The sequence below is a fragment of the Pleurodeles waltl genome, chromosome 7 (assembly GCF_031143425.1).
Source record: "Pleurodeles waltl isolate 20211129_DDA chromosome 7, aPleWal1.hap1.20221129, whole genome shotgun sequence".
NCBI lineage: Eukaryota > Metazoa > Chordata > Amphibia > Caudata > Salamandridae > Pleurodeles > Pleurodeles waltl.
Genome location: NC_090446.1, coordinates 494,469,773 through 494,495,508, shown reverse-complemented (window position 1 = coordinate 494,495,508; position 25,736 = coordinate 494,469,773).

Genomic DNA, 25,736 nt, shown 5'->3' with positions numbered 1-25,736 from the left:
CCCTGTGTTCATATTATGGCGGTTCAGACCGCCATGCCAGTGGCGGTATTTACCGCCACCGCTGGTATGGCAGTCTGAACTGCCATGATCATAATGAGGGCCTGAGTGACTGAGTTGGGTTTCTAATGGCCACAGACCAACTGTGATAATCTGCACCTGTGCCTAATTTGTGTCTCTGCCACCGGAGACTGGGGACTGTAGTTCCTAGATTTGCCTGGCTGAGGAGGGGGCATTAGAGAGGGGAGAGTGTAGCTCCACTTGAAAAACTCAATGAGGGTTTCAACACTATTCGCTTAGAATAATTGGATTATGTAGTATTTATTTTTGTTGTGTAATTGAAGTATTTCCCTTTACGAAGGACATGCCTAGGCTACACATTAAAGTTATTGTATCTGTTGGTTGATAGCTGAGTTGGGTTTTTGGCCGCCAAACTGCCATTCTGAGAAGCCCTGGACTGCTCGCTATTGCTACCCTGAGAGACTTGTGCTTTAAAGGTTGTTTTTGGCCCACTTTGCAGACCCATAGTAGGAAAGATTCCTGAAGCCGGAGGCAAATGACTTCAGCCACCATGGTTGGAGCACAGTACCCCGTCTTCCCTGTGCCCCCCTCAGAGAAGTCTGACACGAAATGTAATTCCTGTTAAAAAAAACGTTGGTTCATTATAGTTTTGGTGCAGTAGCCAGTGGTGCCACTAGGGAGAATATGTAATATTATCTTACTCATTTGCGTTTCATTTCTCAGCCCTCGCTCACTGAGTGACCCTATCCTCAAGGCAGGCATTTGTAACTGCTGCCGCACATATACACCACATTAAAAACACAGAAATGTAAACTTTTAGGTTTGCAAAACTATGTCCTTCATTATTTTTTTATTTTATTTTTACTCGACCCAGAGTCCTACTTTCACTGTTAAGGTTCAGTAAAGGTTTGCAGGCTCCCACTCCCACAGCTTGTCTTTTTCTTCAGTCTCTGACAAATGATGTTGGGCCTTTGCAAGTATATAAAGTATATTTAAACAATATCTGTGGCACTTAGCATGAAAAAAAGAAAAATGGTTCACCATGTCTTAGAGCATTAGGTGCTTATGAGTAGTTCTTTTGTTACAAATATTTTCTTGGCTCCGCTGCAGCAAGCTTGTGTTTGGATGTATGTGTAGTTCTTCGTGCCTTGTTGAGCGTCTTTTCGGGTTAAGGCATAATTAGGCATAATTGGGCCTGACTCTGTCGTGAAGGATGTATTCCTGTGAGAGGGGGCGAATCATTGTGTCCTGTTGCCAACTAATGGATGTACTTTGAGTCAGCATCTTGTTAAATGGCACCTGCAAGGCTTCGTTCAGCAATTTGGCCTCGTAAATGTAAGATGAAGTTCCATCATCCCTCTGCGGAACACAAACAACAGCAAGACTGACATTTATCCCTCACTGACAGCCAATTGCAGGTGATTATTGACCACACTTGCAACAGTTGCAACCAGCCTCGGATTGGCAAAGCGGGCAATCTGGCATCGGCCGATGGGCCTGAGGCCAGTTAATGGGCCGGTATTTCGGTCTGTTAAACAGTGTAGCCTGCTTTGGCCCTCTCGGACGCCACCAAGTGCACAACGTGAATGGTTGTTATAATAGCTTTTATATACATATACTGAACCTGTCTCCATGCAAATGAAGTCAGGGCAGCCGGCTAATTGTCAGAGGCAGAATGACAATGGGGCTGCTCCAGCTATCACAGCATGTCCCCTCGACTCTCTCCAGGTGTGTCAGAGCTCCTGATGGGAAGCAGTTACCACTTGCTCTGCAGAGGACTGGGGCAGGGGAGAGGACCTGAGAGTTGGGTAGTGGGGGCTGGTGAGAGGCAGAGAGGGAACTCCGCAGTTGATTTTTGTGCCCTCCCCTCCATGGAACAGGGTGGTATAAAATAGTCTCTGCTGTTCTTCTTTGCCTGCCCCATATCCTTTCTTTCTGTCAACAGGGAGCGTTTGTGGCCTTAACGGACTTTGAAACTGAGAAACCAGTTTAAGTCCCAGCATCAGCTCAGCGTCTTGTGATCCTGGACAAATAACATAATTCTCCTGAGCCTCCAAAGAAATTAATCTGACCTTCTGTAATGTTATCTGGTGCTTTTGTAAAACTCTCCAACACTCCTGTGTCAAGTTTATGCTATATAAAACTGTGAGGAAAGTGACACTATGTATATTTATTTTTACATTTAACACTAGCATAATTCCATTTGTTGGAACTTACGTATGATGCTACCTGCAAGTAAAACAAAAATAACAATGTGCCTTTTGCCAGTCTCTGCACACTACACTACAGGACCTCTTTTAAGTGGTGTAAAAGTACTGTGCATATCTAAAAAGCGATGGGTGAGTGTAAAAGGCCTAAGGAGGAAGAAGGTTCTCAGAGGATCTCAGGGTGAGAAATATTCCAAGAGCACTCAAGAGAATAATGTGGAATAATTTTGTTGTTTCCAGTCTGGACAAAAGTTACAGGCTCTATAAGGTTTAAAATACTTTTAGTACCGCAAATATGTACCAACATTAGGGCCGGGCTCCTCACTAAACAGTTTTTTGCGAAAGGTTGCGATCTGCGAATCTGGGCCACTTTTTTGGACTGCCTGGACCTAATTGTGACCCCAATCCAATCCTGGTTGCAGCCTTCTGCTGAGCAGGAAAATAAGCAAAGCGAATCACTGTCGATGGCCAAAAGTTTTCAAGGGCTACAATTGGAGGAGGTTTTGCAGTATATTGGTCATAATTTGGATTTTCAGGTACATCAATCTAAAATAAGAAGTCATTTTCAAGTAACCTATCCTAATGCTTTACCTCTCCATTGTGCAATTCGAATATTGATGCTTAAATATTGTTCAGAAGTGAAAACCTTTCAAAAATCTTTCAAGGGATTCTGTACAAACAATACCCGATCGAAGGGTTTGCATTGGAATTCCCACTAATCCCTAAGGTTGACTTATTGTTAGTGCACCAGTCTTCAGTGACACCGATCAATAAATCAATCAATCAATCACAACATTTGTAAAGCGCACTATGTACCCGTTAGGGCGCCGTTTCAAGGCGCTGAAAGGGGGGGGGGGGGTGCTGCTACTGGTCAAAGAGCCAGGTCTTAAGAAGTCTCCTGAAGGTGAGAAGGTCCTGGGTCTGTCGCAGGGAGGTCGGGAGGGTGTTCCAGGTCTTGGCGGCAAGGTAGGAGAAGGATCTGCCACCGGAGGTCTTGCGCTGGATGCGGGGAACGATGGCGAGGTTGGCAGAGCGGAGTTGGCGGCGTAGAAGTTGAGTCTGTTGTTCAGGTAGGCTGGTCCGGCGTTATGGAGTGCCTTGTGAGCGTGGGTGAGGAGCTTGAAGGTGATCCTCTTGTCCACGGGGAGCCAGTGGAGGTCTCTCAGGTGGTGGGAGATGTGGCAGCGGCGGGGTACGTTGAGGACCAGTCGGGCGGAGGCATTTTGGATGCGTTGGAGGCGTCGGATGTCTTTTTCTGGGATGCCTGTGTAGAGTGCGTTGCCGTAGTCTAGTCTGCTGCTGACGAGGGCCTGGGTCACCGTTCTTCTGGTTTCCGTCGGGATCCATTTGTAGATTCTATGGAGCATTCGGAGGGTGTTGTAGCAGGAGGAGGAAACTGCGTTGACCTGCTTGGAAATGGTGAGGGCGGAGTCAAAAAAGCACAAATGGAACCAAATGGAGCAAAAAGGCACAATAAAGCAAGGCACAGAATACAGTCACAGGTTGCGTGCATGGTTGGCTGGCGTTGGCGGGGCTCCCAGCGAGGTGGGCCACCAGGAGTCGTCCCAGGCGGAGGGGGTGCGTCCGAGGATGAGGACCTCCGTCTTGTCGCAGTTCAACTTCAGGCGGCTGTATCTCATCCACTCGGCGATGGACTTCATTCCCTCGTGGAGGTTGGCTTTGGCGGTGTGTGGGTCTTGGGTGAGGGAGAGGATGAGCTGGGTGTCGTTGGCGTAAGAGAGAATGTTGAGGTTGTGCTGACGGGCCAGTTGTGCGAGGGGTGCCATGTAGATGTTGAACAGTGTCGGGCTCAGTGAGGAGCCTTGGGGTACGCCGCAGATGATGTTGGTGGCTTCGGAGCGGAAGGGTGGAAGGCGGACTCTCTGGGTTCTGCCGGAGAGGAATGAGGAGATCCAGTTGAGGGCTTTTTCTTGTATTCTGGCTTCGTGGAGGCGTGTTAACAGGGTGCGATGGCAGACCGTGTCGAAGGCTGCGGATAGGTCCAGGAGGATGAGGGCTGATGTTTCGCCGTTGTCCATTTGTTGTCTGATGTCATCGGTGGCGGCGAGGAGTGCTGTCTCAGTGCTGTGGTTGCGTCTGAAACCGGACTGGGAGGAGTCCAGGATGGAGTTGTCCTCGAGGTGGTGGGTAAGCTGAGCGTTGACGATCTTCTCAGTGACCTTCGCCGGGAAAGGGAGCAGGGAGATCGGTCAGAAGTTTTTGAGGTCGTTGGGGTCTGCCTTGGGCTTCTTAAGGAGGGCCTGGATTTCGGCGTGATTCCAGCTTTCCGGGAAAGTTGCGGTTTCGAAGGATAAGTTGATGACCTTTCGAAGTTGGGGGGCGATGGTAGAGTCGGCTTTGTTGTAAACGTGGTGGGGGCATGGGTCAGAAGGGGATCCTGAGTGGATGGAGTTCATGATCTTGTGTGTTTCAGTGTCGTCTACGTAGGTCCAGGCGGTCAAGCGGTTGGTGCAGGTGGAGTTTTCGGGGGTGTGGTCTGACGGAGGCGTGGTGTTGAGGCTGTTGTGGATGTCGGCGATCTTTTGATAGAAAAAGGCAGACAAGGCGTCGCAGAGTTCTTGGGATGGTGGGATGTCGTTGATGTTGGCGCTGGGGTTGGAGAGCTCTTTCACGATGCAGAAGAGTTCTTTGCTGTCGTGTGCGTTGTTGTTCAGGCGTTCTGTGAAGTGGGATCGTTTGGCGAGTCTGATTAGCTGGTGGTGCTTGCGGGTGGCTTCCTTGTGGGCTGAAAGGCTGTCGGGTGTGTGTTCGAGGAGCCATTTCTTCTTTAGTTTCTGGCAGACGCGTTTGGAGGTTAGGAGTTCGTCAGTGAACCAGGCGGCTTTTTTTCTTTCTTGGTTGTCTGTGGACCTCTTGAGTGGTGCGAGGGTGTTGGCGCAGTCATTGATCCATCGTCGTAGGTTGAGTGCGGCGGTGTCTGGGTCGGTGGAGTCGGTGGGTGGGTTCTGGGTGAGGGTGCTGGTCAGCTGGTCATCGGTGACTTTGCTCCAGCGGCAGTGTGGTGGTTGTTGGGTGCGGTGGTGCTCGATGTGCTTCTTGGATGTGAAGTGGATGCAGTGGTGGTCGGTCCAGTGATGTTCGGTGGTGTGGTTAAAGGTGACGTGGTTGCTTGCGGAGAAGATCGGGTCAAGCGTGTGCCCGGCGATGTGGGTGGGTGTGTTGACCAGTTGTCTGAGGCCGAGGTTGGAGAGGTTGTCCATCAGAGATGCGATGTTGGCATCGTTGTTGTTCTCCAAGTGGAAATTGAGGTCTCCAAGGAGGATGTAGTCTGTAGAAGGGAGCACGTGGGTGCTCGTGAGGTCGGCGATGGAGTCGCTGAAGGGTGCTCGTGGTCCTGGGGGTCTGTAGATGAGCGTTCCCCTGAGAGTGGTGTTGGGGTCAGTGTGGATCCGGAAGTGTAGGTGTGCTTCGGTCTTGAGGGTGTCGTCCGTGTGGGTGTGGATTTTGAGGGTGGATTTGTGGGCGATGGCTATTCCTCCTCTGATTCCGTTGGGGCGATCCCTTCTGGTGATTTTGTAGCCGTCCGGGATGGCTATGGCGATGTCAGGTGCTGAGGAGTCGTTCCACCAGGTTTCGGTCAGGAAGGCTACCTCTGGGGAGGTGGTGTCGAGCAGGTCCCAGAGCTCGATGGCGTGCTTGCGTGCGGAGCGTGTGTTGAGGAGTATGCAGTGGAGGTGGTTTGTGCCGGTTGTTGCAGGTTTCCTTGTTCTGTCGCAGGTGAAGTTGCAGGCGCGGCAGGAGAAGGGTCCTTTGGTGTACTTTGGTGAGGCCTGGAAGCATGTTGTGGAGCAGCCAGGGTTGAGGGCGATGAGCTGGTTGGCCGAGTAGCGGCGTCTGGTGGTGCGGAGGTCGTGTGGACAAGGGGGGGTGGCGCTGGGCGCGGTCCAGGCGCGGACGGGTGCAGACGCGCTGCGCCAGCCATTAAGAAGGGAGGGGCGAGGGAGGAGCAGCTGGGAGGCAGGAGGGAGCGGCAAATGGGGGCGCGAGGGGGGCGGGGCCGCAGGGAGGCAGCAGCGGGGAAACGCGGCTAAGGGGAGCGCACAAGGAGCAAAAGGAGTCACAAAAAAGTCCAAAAAGCACAAATGGAATCAAATGGAGCAAAAAGGCACAATAAAGCAAGGCACAGAATACAGTCACAAATACGGTGAAAACTGCACAATGCACACGAGTCTAGCAACGCTTATCAGAAGCCCACTAGACGCCAGGGATGAGGCGCAGGTGGAAGCCTGCGGGTGGAGGAGGGCCTCGAACATGCTAGCAGCAGCGTGGGCCAGGGATACGGACACAGCAAGGTGGTGCTGCGTTCGTGGGGGAGCGAACTCTTGACCGAAATCAGGTCAGAGGTCGCTCACCCTCGACGCGCAGCACCAGCCATTAAGAAGGGAGGGGGGAGGGGGGAGGGAGGAGCAGCTGGGAGGCGGGAGGGAGCGGCAAATGGGGGCGCGAGGGGGCGGGGCCGCAGGGAGGCAGCGGCGGGGAAACGCGGCTAAGGGGAGCGCACAAGGGGCAAAAGGAGTCACAAAAAAGTCAAAAAAGCACAAATGGAATCCAATGGAGCAAAAAGGCACAATAAAGCAAGGCACAGAATACAGTCACAAATACGGTGAAAACGGCACAATGCACACGAGTCTAGCGACGCTTACCAGAAGCCCACTAGACACCAGGGATGAGGCACAGGTGGAAGCCTGCGGGTGGAGGAGGGCCTGGAACACGCTAGCAGCAGCGTGGGCGGGGGTCAGGGATACGGACACAGCAAGGTGGTGCTGCGGACGTGGGGGAGCGAGCTCTTGACCGAAATCAGGTCAGAGGTCGCTCACCCTCGACGCGCAGCGCCAGCCATTAAGAAGGGAGGGGGGAGGGAGGAGCAGCTGGGAGGAGGGAGGGAGCGGCAAATGGGGGCACGAGGGGGGCGGGCCGCAGGGAGGCAGCGGCGGGGAAACGCGGCTAAGGGGAGCTCACAAGGGGCAAAAGGAGTCACAAAAAAGTCAAAAAAGCACAAATGGAACCAAATGGAGCAAAAAGGCACAATAAAGCAAGGCACAGAATACAGTCACAAATACGGTGAAAACGGCACAATGCACACGAGTCTAGCGACGCTTACCAGAAGCCCACTGGACACCAGGGATGAGGTGCAGGTGGAAGCTTGCGGGTGGAGGAGGGTCTCGAACACGCTAGCAGCAGCATGGGTGGGGGTCAGGGATACGGACACAGCAAGGTGATGCTGCGGACGTGGGGGAGCGAGCTCTTGACCGAAATCAGGACAGACCGATGAGGCACAACCCTCAGAGGCTTTGGATAAAAGGGTTGAAAGTGCAGTTAGAACTGATGAACTTTAATGTGCGCACTTCATTTACGCAGCATGTTCCACACAGACCCTCTAAAAAGACTCTCAATCATTATTTGGCATCAACCAACAAGGAGGAGATACTACACAGCTGCTGGGTGACAAGGAACTACAAGTCCAGTTTTAACGGCTTGAAAATGTGTGATCACCAGTCCCTATGCGGGTGCATACACTGCGCTGCGCCATATTTAGCTCTGCCTGCGGAAGATGGATGCAGTTCAGCGGAGCCTTCTGCGTCATCTTCCTTTTCTGATGAAACAACTGTTTGGGAAACATTTGGAGTGCATGGTAAATAAAGAACTGTAGAGGACTACGAGACATTGCTTCCATTCCGTTCTCCAGCGAGAAGAGAAGAGGTAAGGCGTTTGTTTTCCAAAGACAATGTCTACTTGTGCTGTGTCTCAGGGTCAGCAGCCCCTTTTGTGGGAGGTCTTGCGGTTGTTAAGAAAAAACAGTGCCGCTTACTGTCATGTCGGATTCGTGTGCGAGGAAGCAGTACCCGGAGATCGTCTAGGCTGAGGTGAGGGCCTTGCAGCACAGGAAGGGCTCGGAGTCTGTGCAAAGTGAGGGTGCTGACTTGATTCAGGCATCACGCACATTGGAAATGCGCAATGCTGTGCGGTGAACTGTGTTTCCTGGTCAATCGCAGATTGTTGTGCTTTTAGACAGTGCTTTAAATGGAAAAATAGAAGTGCAGGTACTCTGTGATAGAGTACCTGCTTGTGTCCGAGAAGTGCCGGTACTCTCCAATTAAAAGTATTACGTTTATCTTGAGATATACCGGTATTCTCCCTCTCAAAATAAAAAAGTGCCGGTACTCAGTACCGGAGAGTACCGGCCCATTTAAAGCACTGCTTTTAGAGACAACAGCCATGTTTTTTTCTTCAGCTTTAACTTTCCTCTTGGTGCCTGGCGACCTTGCTTGGCAGTTTGTGCTACAACGTTGCTGGAACCAGACTTTGCTACACGAATGTTAATTGTTAAGCATCAATGCATCTAAGATCTCTAAAGCCTGGCTTAAGGAGATTTTGGCTCAGAGACAAGTACCTTCAATTCCTTACGTGTGAATATGAAACAAATTTGGAATTATGAGTGTCCTTTTTTCTCCTATTAAGTCGGAGATTTATGTTTTCTGCTAAAGTTTCTTTGGCGGAACGCTCAAAAGATTTAAGGTATTAGCATTTCCGTTTGTGTATACATTGCTAACTGTAGGGGATCAGTTAAAGATGTTTTCTTTTCCGACTAGACAGGTTCACGTGTCGCGAATACAGGCAGTGGTTACACAGAAATGGGGATAAATCAGGGAAATTGCTTGGAGGCTACTCAGACGGGAAACGGGCAGGACTCTGCTTTGCTGGGGGAGCATCTGAGTGACCTCTATAGTGAGGGGACCTGGCAGATAGGGCGAGAGTGGACAGTTATCTTGGGAATAATGACCTGCCTGTGTTACCACTTTTGTTGCGGGAGAAACTGGAGGCGGAGATTGCGCTGGATAAGGTCAGAGAAGCAATGGGTAAATTGAACAGAGGGAAGATACCAGGGGGTGACCGCCTCCCTGTGGAGTTTTACCAAACGTTTGCAGAGCAGTTGGCAGAGCCATCGCTTGAAGTATTTTGAGAGGCACTGAGGAGTGGAGTGCTACCTCCCACGCTTAGGGATGGAGTGATCTGCATGATCCCAAAACCTTGTAGGGACATGACAAGTCAATCATCCTTTAGGCCCCTCAGTCTGATTAATGTTAGTATGAAAGTACTGTACAAATGGAAAAATATGGTGAAGTAGCAGGCCTGCGTATTGTGTGGGCGGGGAAGTGAAGTAGGGTGGCTGTACTACATGGGACAAGTCAGAGGGTGGCATGGGTCTCCCGGATTTAGAATTATACTATTATGCGTCCAAACTGCAAAATGCTGGCAAGTGGGGACCCGGGGAAGACAACTGGGAAACATGGCAACTGTGTGCCGCATATGGTGAGTACTCCCTGCTAGCTTGACTGGTGCATGGCAAGCATGCATGGCCCAGCACCCCTTTCTTGATTCGTCAGGTGTCAGAGGTGTAGGAACAAGTGGTGTTGGAAATGGCGCACTCTACAGGGTCACCCCAAACACTTTGCCTTCCTCCTCCTACTTTTTGCTGGATTTTTGCTCAGTTGGCCCTAGGACTCTGTGCACTTCACCACTGCTAACCAGTCCTAACATGCTTGTGCTCTCTCCCTAAAACATAGTTTGATTGGCATATGCCCATATGCCATATTTAATTCACATGCAAGTCCTTTGTAGAGTGGTATACTATATACCCAAAGCCTGTAAATTAAATACTACCAGTGGGCCTAAAGCACTTACCATGCTACCTACTTAAGTAGTACCTTAAAACTTGTCACAGGACCGCAATTGCAGTCTGAAGGAAGTGTCACACTTCCATGTTGACTTGGCATTTGAAACCCCTTGCCAAGCCTTTATCTCCCTTTTTAATACATATGTCACCCTTAAGGTAGGCCCTAGGTAGCCCACAGGGCAGGGTGCTGTGTAATTAAAATGTTGGACATGAACGTTTACGTTTCTCATGTCCTAATAGTGAAAAACTCTCACATTCGTTTTTCACTATTGTGAGGCCTACCCTTCCCAGAGGCTAACATCAGGGATTCTTAATTATATTTAATAAGCTGTAATCCTTAAACCACAGGTGGTATATGTCATGTTTGGTATCTATGAACTTGTAATGATAAACCTTATTTAAAGATAAAGTCAGAGTTATTATTCCAAGTTTAAAAATGCCACTTTTAGAGAGTTGGCATTTTCCTGCCCTTATTCCTCTGTGTCTGCAGCCTGCCTTAGGTCACATGACTGGGAGTAACTGAAAGTTAGGACTTTGTGAATTCCTCCCAGATAGTCACATGATATTGAGATTAGCAGAGTCTGAATGGGCCATTAACTGACTTAATGGAGGGGCGGTGCTAAGCACAGCCCCACTTACACTTGAATAGGCTGGGCTCTGCCACTACACAATAGGCTTAACAACCCTGTATTGTAAGTGCAGCCAGCTAGGACCAGGGCAGGGGAGGCAGGAAACTCCTGGAACTTCAAAGAACCCTTCTGGAAACTTCTGCCTATAAAAATAGGGCTCTCTGTAGTGGCGGCTGCCACTCAATGGGGGTGGTGGGGTGGGACAGGATGGAGGGGTGCAAATTAAAGAAAAAAGATAAAAAAGGCTTACCTTTGGGGAGACGTGTTCGTCTCCCCTCCGTCGTCCTCTTCATGTTCCTGGGTGCACACAGGCTCCCAGCCATTTATGACGCTGCTGTCACCAGCATGACAGCAGCATCATGATTGGTCTGAGCATATGCTCCACTCAGCTGTGCAAAACAGTCAGGTAGAGAACATGAAAAGTGTGCATGTCTGTTTGGCCTGCCCAACATGGCAGGCCAAACAGGCATGCGCACTTTGTGCTGCATATACCCCTCATCCAGCCCTCTTCGGGCCCCCTCCCTCCAGCTCAGTCGTGCCCCACCCCTTCTCCTAGTGTTATTATAATTTTATTTTTCCTTTCCCCACAATCCGGTGAGGCGACGCCTTAGCGGAGGAGCTGCCCCTGGCTCTCTGACCCACACCTCAGTTCACTACTGGGCCTGCAGAAAGACTCTCAGAGGACTGCCTGCTGCTATGACCTGCTGGGTACTGCACCAGACCGCTACTGAACCTGTAAGGACTGCTTTGCTGTCTGAAGCCTGCCTTGAACCTTCAGAGGCAAGCCCGGCTGTCGATCCCTGCATCTTCACCTGCACCCAGGACTTCAGAAGTGGCTCCAAGGGCTAGTTTAGCTGTCCTCCTGTTCAATCCACAGGGACATACCAGGCTCCCACCATCTTGAACCCACACCTGGACCCAGCCTGAGTGAGGGGTTGAACCACTCACCGACCTTTGGTTGTGTGCACAGTGGTTAGAGCGGCAGACCCTGATGCAGAGATCTGGCCCGGGACCAGGGACCAATTCCCACCTCAGCTGGTCTTGGGCTCAATTCCCTTGGACCAGATAATTCTCACCTTGGTGCCTAATCTAATTAATGGATCCCACTCTGTAACTCTGGGCAATAGCTTGTTTAATCTCCACAACGGCCCTGACATCGCTTGGATGCCTGGCTTCACCCTGAGGGTTGCCCAGGAGTGGGCACCTCATAGGGGAAAAAGCCAGGAGGGGTTCCACAGCGGTATGCGTACAGCGCCTTGAGACCCTAACAGGTGAGTAGTGCGCTATACAAGTGCTAAGTTAGTTAGTTACTAATTGGATTTTAATGGTTCTGGTATTAGATAATTTATTAGAATTTGCTCTATTTTTCTAAATTGTTTTGCCTCTAAGTTAGCCTGACTGCTATTTATGCCAAGCTTCCCAGGGTTAAGCACAGGTTAATTAAGTGACTTTCTGTGGTTCACCCTGCAAGGGATTGTGGCTGTTGCATGACCAGGGATCACACCCCGGTCAACCAACAACCCAATTTCTCACAAGTGGCCATTAGGGTATTTGCTAGGGACCTAGTGGTATGTGTTATACTCCCATTTTGGAGAAGGGTATATCCATTAAGAGATGGAAGGAAGGAGGATGCGAAACATTGGGTGACATATCTGAGGGAGACGTTTCTCACCTTTGCGGAAGTATGGGGGGCTTTTGCGCTTGGGAGAGGCCAATTTTTGCATTATACTAAATTGGCAAGTACAGCACAGGAAATTTGGACTGACTTCCTGAGAGCACCCCAGCAGACAGAAACCTTACATTTGTTATTGACAGCGGGGTCGGGGAGACACATGGTGATGCATATTTATAGCACACTCAAGAAGGACAGGGCCCTGGGAGACAAGGTGCCACAGAGGGTATGGGAGAAGGATCTTGAGGCACTCCTAACAGACCCAGATTGGAGTGCAACCTGCACACTGGTTAAGACAGTCTTGTGCAAAGCTAGATTTAATTTGACACATTTTAATTTTGTACACCTACCTAACACTGGTTAATCTTAGCAGGATGTGTGTGGGCAGAGGGGCGGATTGTCTCAGAATGTAGACGGGAGGGACCCTCCATAGCAGGTATTGCATAAACAAAATAGGCAAAACGTAATAGCGTACAGTGGAGTGGCGTAAAGTATAATAGCGTATAGTGTAGAAGAATACAGTGGTGTGGCATACAGTGAAGTGGTGTAGACTGGAGTGGTGTATTATGGGGTGGAGTAGAGTGTAATAGCATATGATGGAGTGACGTATAGTGGAGTGATGTAGAGTGGAATACCATGCAATAGAGGGGTAAAGACTGAAGTTGCGTACAGTCTAATAGCAAGCAGTGGAGTGGCTTACAGTAGAATAGTGCAGAGAGGAGTACAGTGGAATGGTGTTGAGTAGAATAACATAGAGTGGAATAGCATAGAGTGGAGTGGCATGCAGTGGAGTGGTGTACAGTGGAGTGGGTTAGAGTGAAATAGCATATAGTGGAGTGGTCTAGAGTGGAGTGGCACCCAGTGGACTAGCAAACAATGAAGTGGCATAGAGTGGAGTGGTGTACACTGGAGTGGCATAAAGTGGAGTAGCGTATAGTAGAGTGGCATGCAATGGAATCGCATAGAGTGGAGTGGTGTACAGTAGAGTTGCATAGACTGGAATAGTGTACAATGGAGTAACGTGTAGTGCAGTGGTGTACACTGAAATGGGGTAGAGTGAAATAGCATACAGTGAACTGGCATACAGTGGAGTAGCATTCAGTGGAATAGCATAGAATGGAGTGGGGTAGAGTGGAGTGGCTTACATTGGAATGGCATAGAGTGGAGTAGCATGCTGTAGAGTGGCATACAGTGGAATAACATAGAATGTGGTGGCATACAGTGGAATGGCATAGAGGGGAATTGCATATACTAGAGTATCACATAGCGGAGTGGCATACAGTGGCACGGCATACACTGCAGAGTTGTAGAGTGGAGTTGCATACAGTGTATTAGCGTAGAGTGGAATGGCATAGAGTGGAGTTGTGTACAGTACAATGGCATAGAGTGGAGTGTGTATAGTAGTGTGTTGTACAATGGAGTGGCGTAGAGGGCAATAGTGTATAATGGAGTAGCATACAGTGTCATGGTGTATAATGGAGTGGTGTAGAGCGGAGTGTGGTATGTAATGGCATACCACTCCACTGTATGAAATAGAATAGAGTGGAGTGGTGTACATTGGAGTGGCATTGAACTGAAAAGCCTAGAGTGAAGTAGAGTTGATTGGAGTGCTGTACACTGGAGTGGGGTAGAGTGGAGTAGCCTACAGTTGGTGGCATACAGTGGAGTGTTGGACCGTGGTGTGGCATACAGTGGAATAGAGTAGAATGGAATGGTGTACAGTTGAATGGGGTAGAGTAGAGTAGCCTCCAGTACAGTAGCATGGTGAAGGTGCGAGTTATAGTTACCTTAGTTTTTTTTTTTAACATTAATTAATATTTTATTACCGTACGTGAAGCCAACCTCCTACCGTGCATGGTTTTCAGCCGTGCAAGGCATGAGGTTGGCCACAGGGTCTGACCCCAAGGTCAATCCCTGGCAGGCAGCCAACCCTAGGGTGCACATGGCCTTTAGTCATGCGCAGCATGCGGTTGGCAACGTTTAGCCAAACCTTCCCCTCCACGCCCAGCACCCACCCACATATAATAGCCAATATGCAAGGCAGGTCTATTGTCTTTCTCCAAAAAATACCAATAATTTTAATCAAATCTGTATGTCAATAATGACTTGAAAAATATTTAATAATGTTTTGTTAAACTACATGTCTGTGACTCTTTTTACATAGTGCTTTTTATTACATTTTGGGGGTGAAAATGTTAAAATAAATAGTCGAAGATATATTATTTTTAATACAAATAAAAGAAATATATCTCTGTTTTACCTTTTCACATTTTACACCCCCAAAAATACAGAGGTAAACATAGCCACAAAAAGGTCTTGTATTTTTTGTGATATGTTTTTAACACATACAATTTAGCAAGCCCATAGGTGGCACTGCATACCCAGCTATAATACAAAAGCTCTAGCTTGGGAAATGCTTTAGATCAGTGGTTCCCAACCTTTTAACTTCTCAATACTGGGGCCCGGGGACCCCGCTAAATCATTATTGGAACCCGGGGACCACCACTGAGTCATTACTGATAGCTGGGACCTAATATTATTTTTTTAAGCAGTCACGGACCCCCTGACGAGACTTCACGCACCCCCAGGGGTCCCCGGCCCACAGGTTGGGAACCACTGCTTTAGATAAACATGGTACTTGCTCCTGGGGTCATGCTTTCAATGACCCAGGAGACTTTTTTTTTTCTAAGGTTGCTGGGGATCTGCAGATCTCCCTACAGCTCTTCCACAACATTAAAAAAATGTTGGTGATGTCTCTGCCCCTTCTAGGGACATCACCAAAAACAAGATATATGTACGTAGTCCTCACACTGCATTATTGGGTGCTCCTTGAAGGAGCAGTGAAAAATGAATGAGTGACTGTGGCCCCCCATTTATTATTCACTTTAGGCTTTTTAAATATTTTTTCTTGGTGTCCCGAGACACCTACTATTTTGTTTATAAGGGTCCACAGGGAAGGCCCAAAGTTCCCGCTGACCTGTTGGCTTTTCTTTTTAATTTATTAAAAAGTGGAGTACCCACCCAAGGCACACTACAACTAGTCCTTTTTATTTCTGCATGTGAGATGCCTCTTTCCCACCTGGGCACTCCATGGTGTGTCCTTCGTTGGGGGCAGCAGGGGAGGCTCAGGGCCCTCACAACCCTGTGAGCTCCCTTGCTTGCACCCATTGTGTGCAGCAGGAGCAGTTTTCATTTGCTCCTGTGGGGGGAGCAATGAAAACATTTCCCTGCAAAAAGCAGGGAAGTGGTTTATTCTCCTACTGGGTGGGAGCAGCTTTGCGGTGGCACAAGTTGTAGTTACCTTAGGGACAAGATATAGTTACAAGTGAATTTCTATTATTTAGTATGCTTAAAATGTGAGCCTAACTATAACATCCCTGTAACCTTCGGGTTTCAAGTGAATTTCTATGTTTTTTTATTCTTTTTCCTAGCTATAACGTCCCTGTCTAAAAATGAATGGGAAATACATGTTTTGGGACACCCCATTTCTCTTGGCCCCTGCTTGACAGATTACCCTGAAACATTAAAGACAAAAGCGGAAGTTAGCAAAGTATACGTTTTGAAAATTTCATTAAGATTCATCAAAGTTATTAGCGAAACAAAAAACTCTTTTTCTAAACAGACTAGGGCCCTCATTCCGACCCTGGCGGTTTCAAACCGCCAGGGTGGAGGACCGCGGGAGCACCGCCGACAGGCCGGCGGTGCTCCAATGGGCATTCCGACCGCGGCGGTAAAGCTGCGGTCGGACCGGCAACACTGGCGGTCTCCCGCCAGTGTACCGCCGCCCATAGGAATCCTCCAAGGCGGCGCAGCTAGCTGCGCCGCCGAGGGGATTCCGACCCCCCCTACCGCCATCCAGTTCCCGGCGGTTCTCCCGCCGGGAACCGGATGGCGGTAGGGGGGGGTCGCGGGGCCCCTGGGGGCCCCTGCAGTGCCCATGCCACTGGCATGGGCACTGCAGGGGCCCCCGTAAGAGGCCCCCTAAATGTATTTCACTGTCTGCTTCGCAACTGCACCCGTCGCACAGCTTCCACTCCGCCGGCTCGATTCCGAGCCGGCTTCATCGTGGAAGCCTCTTTCCCGCTGTGCTGGCGGGCGGCCTGAAGGCGGCCGCCCGCCAGCCCAGCGGGAAAGTCAGAATCACCGCCGCGGTCTTTCGACCGCGGAACGGTATTCTGGCGGCCCCCGACAGGCCGGCGGCGACCGCCGCCGGCCAATGTCGGAATGAGGGCCTAGGTCCTAACTATAACTAACTAGTGATGACCGCCACTAGGTTTTATATATATATATATATATATATATATATATATATATATATATACTCGATGGCGAAGCACATATGGGAACAACATCAGGGTGTAGAAAAGGGTTTGCGATATTATGGTATCCAACACATTAAACAAAATGAAAATGGAGGGGATCGGGAACAGAGACTGAGGAGAATGGAATCCAAATGGATCATTCTGATTGGAACTGAAATACCGTGGGGCTTGAATTTGGATGCGGAATTACATAGACACCTATAAGAGACAGGGAATGAGAGAAAAGGAGACATCTGGAAAGAGACAAAAATTGATCTATTTATCTACTCTGAACTCTCGTAAGAAAATTGAATCAATTTTGAGACGAGTCTCTTAGTTTAACATGGGGCTTGGAATGATATGAAATAAAGAAGATACTTAGGGGAGAAAATATCTCCCCAAAATGAACTACAGTGAGTGGCAGGCTTGTAGTTTCTTTTCTTTCCCTGTTTGAGATGAATTTAATTTAATTTGTTCTCACCTCTAAAGGTACTTTACAGTGACTCAAAAAAATCCTTAAAAGAATCCCCAAACAAGGGGAGATGAACATTTGAAACATAGTGCCTACAGACTAGTTGTATCTTTAAAATGAAAAACAATCCCCTCCCTCTCGTCGTTTTGCACCTCATGGATTCATGCAATGTAATTATGTAGAAACTTGTACTTTACTAAGGATATTTGTCTAGGAAGAAAAATAATAGAGGTAGAGAGACTATAAGTGCAACTATATATTGATACAACTAAGAACTGGGAAACAGTTTCTGAATCATATTAAATGTACATTTTGATTTAATAAGAAACATTTATTTTAAAAACAGATCTCTTTTCTATTTTGGGTTAAAAAGGTTGACTAAAAAATGCCATTTTAGTGATATGTAACAATTATGGATTTAAATTGGTGGATGTTGGGTGATCACGTGACTTAAAAACACTAACTTCACAATCAACTCTATGGCCAGTCGAAGGCTTAGGCCGAAACGCGTTGCCATATCTGGTTGAATAGCACTATGCACTTTGTACTCTACATGAAATAAGAAAATAAATTACCTCTTGAGCTGATGGATGGTGCCAGCATCATTCCTGCCATGAAAAGCTGGTAAATATTGCCTCTTGGATGCTGTGTAATGATTTATGACTAAATATATATATGTATGTACACACACACACACACACACACACATATGTGTTTGTTTCAAGGTATTTAGATATCTTTCTGCTTAGCTTCCAGGGATCTCCAGTGCTAAGAAACATAGTACTAAGGTGCATTATTCAGACTTGCTAATTATGGTTAATGACAAGTTACGTATGGTGTATTTGGCTTGTAGAGTTTCACTACAATCTGCAGCCTACCTTCGCCACCAAAGTAATGAGACAGAGTGTGGAGTCCTGTGTCTCTGTTTTCCCTCTTATCCTACTACTCTTTCCCCCAAACTACCACTGGCTCTCGTGTTCAAGTATACATGGTCACTGGTGAGGGGCGATAGGAGACACTAAAGAATATTGTTTGCATTGGATTTTGTGCACAAGGTTAGTGCAAAATCTGGCAGATTGCCTAGCCTGTTATTATGTAACACAAAATATGGATTCGGACATAACTCTTTCTCAGATCCTAGATGTCATAGCTAACTTAAAACCAGAAGTCAGTTATTTAAAACGGAGAATAAACATTTCATTTATATCTAGCAGCTATTAAATAGGAGAGAGGTCATTTGCTGGCGTCAATGAAGATGCATGCCAAATTCCCTTGCCTTAGGATCACAGAGGTAAAGATTCATTGGCACTGAACCTCCTTGTGGGGCACCTAGTATATGTCACCACTCCGTGAATAATGGAAAATAACATTGTTTCTATTGGATCTTGGACATTTGTTGTGAGCAAAACCTGATATCTACTCCAGTCCACCCACCCCTCCTTGTGACTGGGCCAGATTAGACCTCCTCTATTTTCATCAAATGCTTGCCTGCAGATTCATTTATTTCTGTCTATTAGAAGGTGTAAGGTCTTAGGCACGTGCAGAAATGTTATCATGCCTGCTTCTTATCTAGGCCGAAATATTTATATTGTTTATATTATGGCCACTGCCATAACAGTATTGACACTTACTTATTGTTTCTATCATATAGCAGATTATTTACTTATAAATAGAAATGACACACTTACTGCCATACTCATTTTGTATTGTTGGGACTTTAGTGTCTCCAAACCTATAACATGAGATAAAATCGGAGATAGGTTACTATAAAAATTCAGTTGTCTGATCATAAATTCCAGAGACACATTGCAACAATACTATCAAGCCGTAGGCTATGCCAATTTGGTGCTACAACCAGTCTCAGTCGGGGGCTGCTCGGGAGCGGTAATAAGAAGTGGCCTTCAGCCCGGCACTACTTATCATTCCTGGGCACGGGCTGTGATAGAGAATAGCTAAACAGCTCTTTTTTACGGAGAGAATCTGTGCTTTGTGATCTAACTGAACAAACTTGATTTATTGGATTACTATTATCTTCTTTGGCTAAGTTTTAGCATAGCCCTTTGAAGTAGGAATAGGATTTTAGGATGATAGTAACTTGCTAATCATGTTGATAACGACAACAATATGAGCTTTATAATGTCATACATTGCTGCATTCATTGTTCTTACTCTGTGTGGTTACCATACTAATTTTATGCACTAGAATCTTGCATTGTAAAGTTTTATCCTGTGTTCCTTAGTGCTTTTATTGAGTATATTAGTCATTTAGGAAAGAGGGTTTGGTATTCCTCGATATGATTTGGTGGTACGAATTGTGTCCAGGAAACACCATTTACGCAGTATTACTCAGTGAGTTGTGTAGGATTGCAGTTCAACTGGAGCTCTAATTTGCGTTGGTGCATTGAACTACGTCCTTGCAACAAGGGGTAGAACTCTGTCCCCGTGGCTCTGGCAGGGACCCACAGATGGTGACAATGTGTGTTCAACACGGGGTGCCCGAATTATCGGAATTCTTGAGTCATTTTTGATGACATAATCCAAGAACCAGTTCTTACAAACATATGGAGACGTCTGTTGCAATATTGGTCTCCTCCTTCAGATTGAGTAAGAAACCGTTGTTTTATGTAGGTTTGTTAAGCTTGGGTCTTAAAAGGGTGTTCCCCATCTGTGGTTTATGCATTTTTGATTGTATCTTAATTTAATCTGTTCATAAAACATGGCCGTTCCTGTTGTGATGGGGTAAATTACTGGGCAGCACGCACACAGCATGTCAAAGACAGGTGTCCCTGATGCAGGGGGGTAGTGACATATGTGACACATGCACTTGCTGCAAATGCCTTTGAAATATTTTGTTCCTGAGTGGTGTTTGATCCCATACATGCCAATACTGATCATTTTCATATATATATAAAAACTGCAGCTGTTCCTGCACAATACCAAGTATATCATGACTTGTAAGTCCCATTGACCTACCAAGAGCAGCAAAGCTGGTTTGATGGTATCTTACCACATGCGCACATCAGAATGTCAGAGAGGGTTGCCTAAGTTGTGATAGGACCACCTGGCCTGTATTGGCCAAGCACATGAATGAATGAGGTGATTTGTAAAGCACACAGCTACTCTGAAAGTGTCTAGGTGCTAATAGCAGAAGGTACGCATCAAAGCATAGGCATCTTAATCCCTAGAGGACAAGAGTCAAGTCTCCAGTTGCCTTCTGAAGGTGGTCTCAGGAAGAACCTTCCGCAAATAGCAAGGAAGCTTGTTCCATGCTTTAGCAGCAAGAAACAAGCAAGTATTACCACACTTCCTTAAACGATGGATGCATGGAACAACCAGCAGCATGGCTGATGCAGAGCGCAACGTTCTGGAAGGGTGGTAGGGCACAAATCTCCGTGCAAGGTAACCTGGGCTAGCTTGAAACACGGCCCTCTGGGCCAGGACAAGGGATTTACATAAAATCTGCCACCGACTGGAACCAGTGTAAAGATTTAAGTACAGGATAGATCAAAGTACGACTGGGCTGGCCCATAATGAGCCTACCGGGTGCATTTTGGATCACTTGAAGGTGTCCTAACGGGGCTTCAGATGCTCTGCGATAGGGAGCATTAGTGTAGTCCAGGTGCAATTTAATCAGAGCATGGATCACAGTCCTCCTGTGCAGGGGCAGAGGTAAAGAAATGGAGGTTCTCAGAGCATTGGCCCACTACTGTAGAGATCTGAGGTTGCATGAACAGAGGGTTATCCATCTTAGCCCCCAGATTTTCAGCGATCCAAGAAGGGGGGTGAGCGGCAGGGCAAAGGGCCAGAATGTCTGCTTTATTGGTATTACTCTTGAGCTTATTGCCTTGCATCAATTCAAAGATTGCACGCATGCAGTCCTTGAAAGTAGCTTCGATCGAGGCTGAGGGTCCCTCAAAATTAAAAAGCAGTTGGGTGTCATCTGTGTACAAAATCATTTTGCAGTCAAATAACTACACAGGTGAGGCCAAAGATGACATGAAAACGTTAGAAAGGGGAAGACTCAGCGAGGAGCCTTGGAGGACACCTTGAGTAACAGCTTTCACCTTAGAAGGTTGACCTCTCGAATCCAGGAAGGACTTGAGCCAGTGCCATGCTATGCCGGTCACACCAGTTTAGCAAGATGAAGTAAAAGAATGGTGTAGGGGACACAGTCAAATGCGGCCAATTTTCTATCAAGTGAAAATTCCATCTGTTAGATTCTTTCAAGTTTTTTACAAACGTTCTTTTCGGCAGCCAGAGAGGCAGAGAACCAGGGCCAGACTGCCTATTTTTCTTCTGCCTCACCATTTGAAAGGGAGCTAGGGCATCCGCTGCTCCTATAAGCCAAGAATTGACAGTCTCCGTCAACATCATTATTTAGAAAGGAGCAGGTATTACTGAAAAGTTTCACCCATTCAGCAACATTTAACTTCTTCCAGGCCTGGAAGCCATTGCAATCAGCGGGACCGGCATGCTGCATTGATTTATTTTTATATATCTTTTCCTAATCCACAGAACATACAATTTAGGAAAGTAGTAGTTATACCAAATCTTACAGTATTCATATAAAGAAGATTCAGACAGTATGTACTGCAAAACATAGCAGGCAGAGCAGCTCCAGTAGGACCTACACCAGAGGCACAGATTATGGTACAATCCATCATTCCACAGACTATAAATGCAATTATGGGTAAAGTGCCCATAAGACATGAAGAAATGGCATTCTGGATTACTTGCAAGACCAACCAGTTGGAGCAGTCTATTCTCACATACAACCCATATATTATCACAGAAGTTTGACTATGTACCTTTCCCTTGGAATGGTACCACTTGCAGACGAGTACAACACCTACAGAATCACATTTGCATGTATCTATACTACTAGGAATGACACACTCTCATTGGGGGTACCACCTAATGTATAAGGACAAGTACAAAATGAGCACGGGCATGCACCGCTGTAGACTTGTGAATTAAATTATTGGGAAATTTTGAAACAGTTTTGTCAGTCATTCTCAGTAGTATTCTTGGAGAAGCCTCAGTTCTGGCCATACATCAGAGACTTAAAATGGTTGCTGTTCAAGAGGATGAATGGGAGCTACCTAAAATAATTTCTGAAACATATACATGTGTGGGTCATGACACCTTGGGTTCACAAGTCATCAAACTGCACTTCAAAGCAAATAGTGGGGTTAGGGGTTCTGATAGGGGAAAAACTACACCAGAAACTAAAAAGAAACAGAGTAAAAAAGAAGAAAATGACTCGATTTGGGTCGAAACAGGAGTCCTGCAGGGATGGTTACAATTTTAGGGACCGTGATAAAATATAAAAAACAGATTGGTATCAATATAGCTGCCCTTCCATTCTTTTCAGAAATCTGAGAGTTAAAAGGTCAAAAAGAACTGGACGGACTGAGTATCTCAGAAAAGACAAGTATACGAAGCATTAAGGTGAATCGGGACTTGAAGCTGAGGTTAGTGTAAATAAGGAAGAGAAAGGTTTTAACTTCAAGGCTCACTTAAAAAACAAATAATAGGTATGCAAATTTTCTAAAGAACATTCCCTGCAAAGTACGGGTACTTGTTTGGAACAGGTCTTGGATGACGGCACTTCTGGACAGCACAGCAGAAGTGGCAATTGTGTGCCAGACTCTCTGAGAGCTTCTGGTTCTGAATCTGACTGAAGAATTTCTACAAGGTGAAACTCCAGGTAGACATGTAAACCCTTCAGACAGAGCCTATAATGTAAAAATACAGATTGAGGGGCATATACCACACATATTTAAAGCAATTTTCTGGTCACATTCATCAGAAGCCTATGACCTCATTCTTGCAGAGGATAACTGGCCTCCAATCTTTAAAAGAGATGAGCCCAGAGGAGATGAGCTAATAATGTAAACGTTTTCATCTTTCATACCTGAAGCACTCAGGGAAAAATATGCATGTGTGCGGGTTTCAAAGCAGGTTCCAGAACTGTATAGAAACCAAGCAATGTGGAATAAATGATCTATTCCACATGCAGTTTCATTAAGGAGTGAGTCAAGGATATGAGTTATCCAGTGAGGGTAGGGTTTTGGCACCAAACGTCTTGCAGAAGTGTGACACCTTTCACCTTCTAAATATGTTAAGAAAATTACAGGCCCTGGTGGAATTTCTTAACTTCGAATGGAGTTATTTTGACACATTATGTTGAGCGATTAAGGCCCTTATACACCCTAAATTCTCCCACATTTTCTGAAAACATTGGACAGCAAAATGCACATCTATCTTGCATGGACTTCAAGCAGACATGTTAGAGATGAAAAATTTACAAACTAGGGCTAATCAAACAAACCTAGTTATTAGAATTGCTCCCAGTTCATCGAGCTACACATTTGTAATTTACAGTGAAGGACAGACAGTCCAATTGCTTGCAAATCACATTTGTATTCCACAGCTGAAGCACGCTTCAGTCCCATAGAGAAAATTCTTACTACAGTACAGACAGCTATTTGAAAGTACACTCATTGGTGCAAAGGAAACTAGTGATTATAGTTTCTCCTATTCCTGCACTACAAGCAGTGACAAAAGCAAGCATTCCCAATGCTCACGATCTGCCCCTTTGTTGGGTGCAGTGGACCATGTGTTTAAGTGCAATTGATGTAAAATTTGAGTATGATTTGATTCTCCTCATACAAAATGTCTCTAATGTGCACAAAATTTACCACTAACTCCCAATATCCTACAGATTGAGGATTATAAGAGCATATTTTATACAGTCAGCTGTGTACAAACTGCAGTTGGTAATAAACAGAAATACTTTGCGACTTGCGCTGCAGTGCAGGATTTTTTAAAACAGTGCAAGCAAACCACTATACACACACCAATACACTAAATGATTGCACTGCACAACTTGCAGAAATTCATGCCTTGTTTCTTACACTACAGAATTCTGATTCCCACACTAATTGCGTCAGATCCATCCTGTGTGCAAAGGTACTGTGTAAACTTAGCATGCTGACAACTGAACAGATTCAGAAGCTCAAAAGGGAAACCAATTAAAAATAGACAAAAAGGTGGTAAAACATGCTTCCTTTGGTGCATGTTCAACACAACATGGCCAATAAAACTGAGGGAATTCATGCTAGAGGTAACTGTGCAGCCGACGTAGCCACAGAGGCAGCGGCTCATGCTTTAACCCCTTCTGTGCCGCGGACGTAGTGGTTACGTCCTGCGGCACAGTGCTGCTGTGCCGAGGACGTAACCACTACGTCCTCGGCACACAGCCCAGAGGGAGCGCTCTCGCTCCCTCTGTGGGGATCCCCCCCACCCCCCCAAGTCAGGGATGGAAGGGGAAGCCCTTCCCCTCCCCCCCCGACCCCCCCCAACCCCCCCTGTGACGTCAGCGCGCGAGCGCGCGCTGATTAGTCACAGGGTCTCCCCCATCGCGCTGGAAGCAGAGCTTCCAGCGCGATTGAAAAAGAAATGCTTTTGCATTTCTTTTTCAATCCCATGGGGGAGGCCCCGAGAGGCTTCAAAGGGAAGGAAATGTATTTCCTTCCCTTTGAAGTCTCTCACAGGTTTCAAAAGCTGGATTGCTTGCAATCCGGCTTTTGAAACCCCACTAGACACCAGGGATTTTTTTTTTTTTCTTGAAATTGGCAAAAGGGAGCGACCCCTTGGGCAAGGGTCGCTCCCAGGGGGGCATTTTTTTAGGAAGGCCTTTTCTGCCCCCCCTGGGGGCAGATTGGCCTATTATTAGGCCGATTTGCCCCCACGGGGGGCAGAAACCTCTAGGCACCAGGGACCATTTTTTTTTTTTTTTTTTTTTTTGTGATGAATTCTTTTTTTTTAGGTGGGGAGCGATCCCTTAGGCAAGGGTCGCTCCCCTACAGGGCAATATATATTTAGGCCATTTCTGCCCCCCTTGGGGGCAGATTGGCCTATTTTGATAAGGCCAATCTGCCCCCAAGGGGGGCAGAAACCATTAGACACCAGGGAGTTTGTTTTTGCGCGCGAATGTCACGCAACGAAGCGACCCCTTTGGCAAGGGTCGCTCCCAGGGGGGGCAATTTTTAGGGAAGGCCTTTTCTGCCCCCCCTGGGGGCAGATCGGCCTATTATTAGGCCGATCTGCCCCCAGGGGGGGAAGAAACCTCTAGGCGCCAGGGCAAATTTTTTTTTTGTGTTTTTTTTTTTTTTTCTTTTTTTTTTTTTAGAGATGGGGAGCGACCCATCAGGCAAGGGTCGCTCCCCTGGGGGGCAAATTGTATTTAGACCATTTCTGCCCCCCTGGGGGCAGATTGGCCGATTTTAGGTCAATCTGCCCCCAAGGGGGCAGAAACCACTAGGCACCGGGGATTTGTTTTTTGGCGCCAATGTCACGCAGGGGGAGCGACCCCGTAGGCAAGGGTCGCTCCCGGGGTGGGGGGTGGGGGGGCAAATTTATTTTAGGCCATTTCTGCCCCCCGGGGGACAGATCGGCCTATTATTAGGCCGAACTGCCCCCGGGGGGGGGCAGAACACTCTAGGCGCCAGGGCAATTTTTTTTTTGTGTTTTTTTTTTTTGTTGTTTCTTTTTTTAGAGATGGGGAGCGACCCATCAGGCAAGGGTCGCTCCCCTGGGGGGGCAAATTGTATTTAGACCATTTCTGCCCCCCTGGGGGCAGATTGGCCAATTTTAGGTCAATCTGCCCCCAAGGGGGCAGAAACCACAAGGCACCGGGGATTTGTTTTTTGGCGCCAATGTCACGCAGGGGGAGCG